Source organism: Haliaeetus albicilla, chromosome 20 (genome assembly GCF_947461875.1).
Source record: "Haliaeetus albicilla chromosome 20, bHalAlb1.1, whole genome shotgun sequence".
Lineage (NCBI taxonomy): Eukaryota > Metazoa > Chordata > Aves > Accipitriformes > Accipitridae > Haliaeetus > Haliaeetus albicilla.
This window is the reverse complement of record NC_091502.1, coordinates 1,354,731-1,360,786: the sequence shown is the minus strand read 5'-3', so window position 1 is coordinate 1,360,786 and position 6,056 is coordinate 1,354,731.

Below are 6,056 nucleotides of genomic sequence, written 5' to 3'. Positions count from 1 at the left end.
TTCACTGATACTGTAGCTTATTCTTAAAGGATACCGGTACAAACCAGTGGTTTCTTTTAAAAGATCTGCGTACAACACCTACAGCTAGCAACTGAATAGCTCCTAAACTGACCTTTAGGCACAAGATGTTTGTACTTGTGTAAGCAGGACCAGGCGGGACGGAAACTGCTTGTACTGGTGCGGACTTTCTGGGCCAGATTTTGCCCTGTAATTTCACAAATGGTAGAGGGGAGACCCGAGGATCTGCATAACAGCCCGGCAGACCGGTGCTCTGACCCTCTGGAGGTGCAGGGTGTACCTGCAGAGGGGAGGAAGAGATGGGAAGGAAACGGGCAGTGGCTCTGCCCCTTTTCCCTCTCAGTATAAGGGGAGGCCAGACATGGGGGGGGGTGAGAAATGGATGATATTTCACAATCTCACTCCTCTTTGTGATGCCACGGTCTGGGTTATGATTTCCCCCTGCCCAAAATGTAATCCAGCACTCCATTTCTGCAGTAAAATGACTAGTATCATTGTGAACAGGATCCTGTGGTCAGCTGGGAATTAAATCAAGCCGAACGATCAAAGAAATTATTCAAAATGCCAGGTGTGACCTGCTAGGGCTGCAGCCCCACACCGTGCAGTGCGACTCCTTGGTGCACTGTGTGAGCGCAGCCTGGTTCTGCCACCCAAGTCCATGCGAATTTTTGCTTTCATGGCAGGATCCAGGTTACTGGAGAGACCCGAGGAAGGGTACGGAAGGGTATGGAAATGTTTCTGTTGCTGGCATACCAGCGTGTGTATCTCCGGCTGATAGGACAGTCTCGGCAGCGGCACAGGGCGGCTGCTCTCCCGCCCGGTGGGGTTAGGGAGCTGCCGGTGACCTCCCGACCAGGTTTGTCACAAACACCCTCCCGCCGAGCTGTCAGCGTGTTCATCAGCAAGACACATTCTGCCATTAGCTACACAGGCTTTAAAAGAGAAATTTGGAAAGCCCGGTGTAAATATAATCATTAGAAACGCAGCTGTTCAGTGCCAAAAAACATACAGATGATGCTGGAGTCAGTGTCTTCAATTTGTAGAAGGGAACCTACAGTACGGTAAGTGGTAATGATTTACAGTGGTGATTAGGTCCTTACAAAGTTCAGAGAACTTGCTGACTAATAAAGAACTTAAGCCTCCAGGTTCTCTGAGCCAAACTGGTTTGATGAATATATTTAGTCTCCAGAATATTTTATTCATCTAGACAAAAATTTCTTGTAAGTCACTTTTCACCATAATTGATGATAGGCCTTGGGAAAAGAGTTAACTATTTAAAAGGGATCAGGAAACATTATTTCCTTTCTGAAAGCTTTTCCAAATCCAAAACCTGTAACAGAATGTATTTGTGTGTTGACTGGTAGATAAAAATACATGAACTGTAAATCAAGATGGAGCAACCATTCAACTACCTTCTCTTACCAACAAAGTTGTAAATTTGTTGCTTCCTTTGCTGCAAATGCAGGAATTTAATCAAAACAGAGATGAGACCACAGGTTGAGATGGGTATTTGTTCCCAGAGATATGTTTCCCGTTACTAGTTTACGCTTGCAGATACAGAGACATTTAATATCAAATACAGACTGTTGAAAACCCATTGGCTTTGTTCAATGCGCTGTTGTCAAAATTCACAAGAGCAAAAAGTATTTTTGAGATATTTTGCACAAAGTAGCAAAGGTAACTGAAACGGCATATCTGATTTTGCTTTGTAGTTTACTAGATGCTATTAGTTTTTTCCCACTCTGCAGTGACATATGGGAGTGTATACAGTCATCATGATTTCAGCTGAGTTGCACCTGTTCTCATCAGGACAGATTTGAGTAGAAACAAGTTGGATCCAACAGAATAGCATCAGGAGAAGCCACAGGCAAAAAGCACCATGGCATTTTCAAGGAGGAAAAAACCCAACCTGAGCTTCAGTTAACTTGAGAACACTCAACAGGCTTCCTGGAGAGGTGGTCAATGCCCCAAGCTTGTCAGTGTTTAAGAGGCATTTGGACAATGCCCTTAATAACTTGCCTTAACTTTTGGTCAGCTCTGAATTGGTCAGGCAGTTGGACTAGATGATCATTGTAGGTCCCTTCCAACTGAAATTTCTGTTCTATTCTATTCTATCTAGAGTTGCAGGGATTTTCCACCATGGTAAACTGAAAAAGAGATTAGATTCTTCATTTTCATAAAATTTCTGCATTTTCTCTCTCTCCCTCTCTCTGTTTCCCCTTCTTTCTGGGACTCACAAACCAAACAGCCCAGACAGGCTGGAGAAATGGGCAGAGAGGAATCTCATGAAGTCCAGCAAGGGAAAATGCATAGTCCTGCACCTGGGGAGAAATAACCCCAGGCACCAGTATGAGCTGGGGGCTGATCAGCTGGAAAACAGCTCTTCAGAGAAGGGGACCTAGGGGTCCTGGTGGACACTAAATTGAACATGGGCCATCAGCACACTCTTGCTGCAAAGGAGGCCAGGAGCATCCCAGGCTGTGTTAGAAGGAGCACTGCCAGCAGGTCGAGGGGTTGATCCTTCCCCCTGCTCAGCACCAGTGGGACACCTGGATTGCTGTGCCCAGTAGGAGAGAGATGTGGAGCTACTGCAGTGAGCCCAGTGCAGGGCTACTAAGATGATTAAGGGACGGGAGCATCTCTCATACGAGGAGAGGCTGGGAGAGCTGGGGCTGTTTAGTCTAGGGAAGGCTCAGGAGGATCTCATCAATGTATATAAATACATCAGGGGAGGGAGGGAGAAGAGGGAGCCAGGCTCTTCCCAGTGGTGCCCAGTGACAGGACAAGAGGCGATGGGCACAAACTGAAACGCATGAAATTCCATCTGAACACAAGAAAATATTTTACTGTGAGGGTAGTCAAACACTGGCACAGGTTGCCCACAGGGGCTGTGGAGTCTCCACATTGACACGGGCAACCTGCCTGCAGCTGACCCTGCTTTGGGCAGGAGGGCTGGACCAGATGATCCTCAGAAGTCCCCTGTCCATGCTGTGATTCTGTGATGCACGTCAGTGCAAAACCTCAGCAGCTTCTAGCTCACTGCCTCCTCTTGAGGTGTTTTCTCATCTGTGGAGCTGCGTAAACAATAACTTTACTAGGGGATGATTTGTTCGATAACTGGTTACTAAAGAGCTGCTCTGTTCCTCCTCCTGCCTGCAGCCGCATGCTTTTCCAGCTTTTCCACTGTCTTTTTGTGGTATAGGTTCACATTTCACAGTCAGCTTTTGCCCCGAGCCCCATTTGTTTTCACTAAGCCCTCTGACTTGCAACAGTGCCATGAGCTTCGGTAATACATGATTCCAAGACTGCATGGCTTCAGGTAGTTGCAAAGTATAACTGGAAGTCTATAGAAAGAAAAATACCAAAAAAGCATGGGTAAGGGAAGAACAGAAGGAGTTTCTGGATCACACAGAAAAATTATTTTGCTTTAGTTCAACAAATACAGTCCATTTAAATGTATTTACTCAAGGAGTACCTGGTGAAGGCTGCAGCAGCCTCTATATCGAAGACTCTTACACTGCTGGCCACCTTATAGAACCATAAAACGGTTTGGGCTGGAAGGAACCTTAAAGATCATCTACTTCCAACCCCTGACATCCCTGATACAAGCCCCTGGTAAGCAGCCCACCTCTCTGGAGCGTGCGTCAGGTCGGCAGATGGGTGCCTCCGTACCTCTCAGAAGAGAGTCACCCCCTACTATCACCCGTCGCCTTTTGTTAGTCGTGCTGGGTGTTACACAGGGAGCAGATGCGGCTGCCTTACTCAGCTCCAGCATCTCTCCTGATGGGACGGGTCTTTCCTCTCTGGCCTGCACAGCAGTGAAGTGGTTCTGCAACGGCACCTCAGGCTTCGGAGGAAAGTCTCTTCCTCCTGCAGGTCCTTGCCATTGCAAACTTCCATTCTTCTGCATTACCGGCCCCCCTCCCTCCCGTGTGTGCCAGTGGGAGAGTTTTTGGCTGTTCGGCTGTGGGTCCACTGCAGACTGCACTCGGAACCAGCTATCTAACTCCTTCTCAGCCTGCCTGATGTTACGCAGACCACCAGGTCCTCCGCCTGGGTACAGCTTCTGCCGGCAGCTCTGCTGCCCGGCCCGGCCCCAGGAGAAAGGTCCGGGCTCTTCCCGCAGTCTGAGGTCTGCTCTGCACCCTCTCCCTTCAGCAGCTCTGTCTGGGGGGAGGCATTGGCCACCGCTGGCCCTGCTCTCAGGTTAACCCATCATATTCATCTGCCCTCAATGTTACCAAATTATTCCTATCCTGAAACAGTGTCACACTTTTGACTTAGCGATTCTTCGACTCTGTGGACAGTTTATTCCATTGAATTAATTTTCTGCTTTCAGCCCGTCTGTCTGCCAGCTCACCTGAAAGGTTTGTCTCTGTAAGCTTAAAGTTTTGGCTGGATTTCCTACAAATATCTTTTAACTTGGGAACAATTCTCACTCCTCTTCCGTGCAGGTTGTTTGCCCTCCTCTTTCACTGTCTAACCCTGTGGTACTCTGGCGAGGCTGAATCCCCAGGGAGCATCATGCTCCACTGTACTTGAGCTTTTTTCCTTCAGTCGTTTTTTTGGTTGACAACAGTGGGAAAGACATCTGCGTGGGAAGGTTATTTATGAAGTCCATATACCTCCCGTTCTTCTTGATGGGACCGTTTTTGCTGCATCTGTTGTGGTTGTCTAAGGAAACATTGTGAATTACAGCCCAGCTGCTTCCCCAGCTGAGTGACCTTTTCACATCCTCAGCCCCTTGTACGCTCCCAAAGACAACGGCCCCACTCTGTGGCTACCGCAGAGGATTACACCCCCCAAATTCAGGGTGTAAAAGTAGCCTGAAGAGGTTCTTCTTTTTTCTCCAAGAAACATGGGCTTGCTCCTGCTTATGTCTTTGGCAACACATAGAGCAGCCCTCAAGCTGCTTTACACTAGATGAGCTACGTGAAGCCAGCCAGTCTGATGTGCAAACTGGACCAACCTGCAATCACAGCCCCACTCTCACACCACAGCTCCATAAAGCTCCTGGCTCGGTCAGACCACCCACGGGTGGCATGGCCCAAATTGGCCAAGATGCCGTCCCAGGCTGGGGCTTGGCTGATGCCAGATGAAGGTGTTCTCACGGCTCCTCCCAGCACTGTGCTTTGGAGATAAAAGTAGCACCAACCTCCTGTGTATTCGCTTTCAAGGCCAGGTGAGTGCATTAGTGTAATCATGATAATCACCACACAGGTGACAGCGAAGCAGGACCAGGTGAGATGAGCTATCTTCACTTCTATTTTCTTTGTTTTAGATCAGTGGGAGGTGATCATCCACTGTAAGTCCAAAAATCCCAGGAGGTGGCTATCAGCATGTCTAGGATCTCCACTGTGGCTTAAAGGCTGGGTTGGATTTGCCAGACAATTTTGTTAGACCCAGGTGGTCCTGACTTCATGGTCTTTGTTGGAGGCGTGGAAGAAACTGCCAGCCCTGCTGATGCCAAGCCAGGGGCAAGTCTGTGCTTTGCAGCAGGTGAGGAGAGCTCCTGTCGTCCCATCCTCACCCAGAACGGGTATCTGTCTAGCACCCTCCCGCACTGGGTCAAATTTTACTGACTAAAAGGCTCTGCCATCTCCTCTTGAATCTCTCTTTTTTCCTCTAGGATGCAGAGATTTCTTCTGGATTCCATATCATAAAATCTGCAGCCTACTGTTGAAGGTAGATAAAAATGTTAATTCATCAACGCACACTTTAGCTGGCCTCAGCAGCTCAAGCTACATGTATGTATTGAAAAGGGACCTAGCAGCTGTATGTAACATAATCAAGCCCACTCCCCAGGAAAACTTCCAGAAAAAAACTGTTTGTAAACTCCATTATATTAGAAAACATTGTAACTCATATTCAAGGTAAAGAGGATTGGACAGACAGATTTATAATTGCTTGGATCTACTGAGAATTCAGAACAAGGCAAGCTGTTTGACCAAAGGCGCTTTTTAGCATCTAACTCATCAGTATTCATTAAGTGGAAATATAGGCTGCTGTGATGAAGAAGAATATCAGATACAGTAACT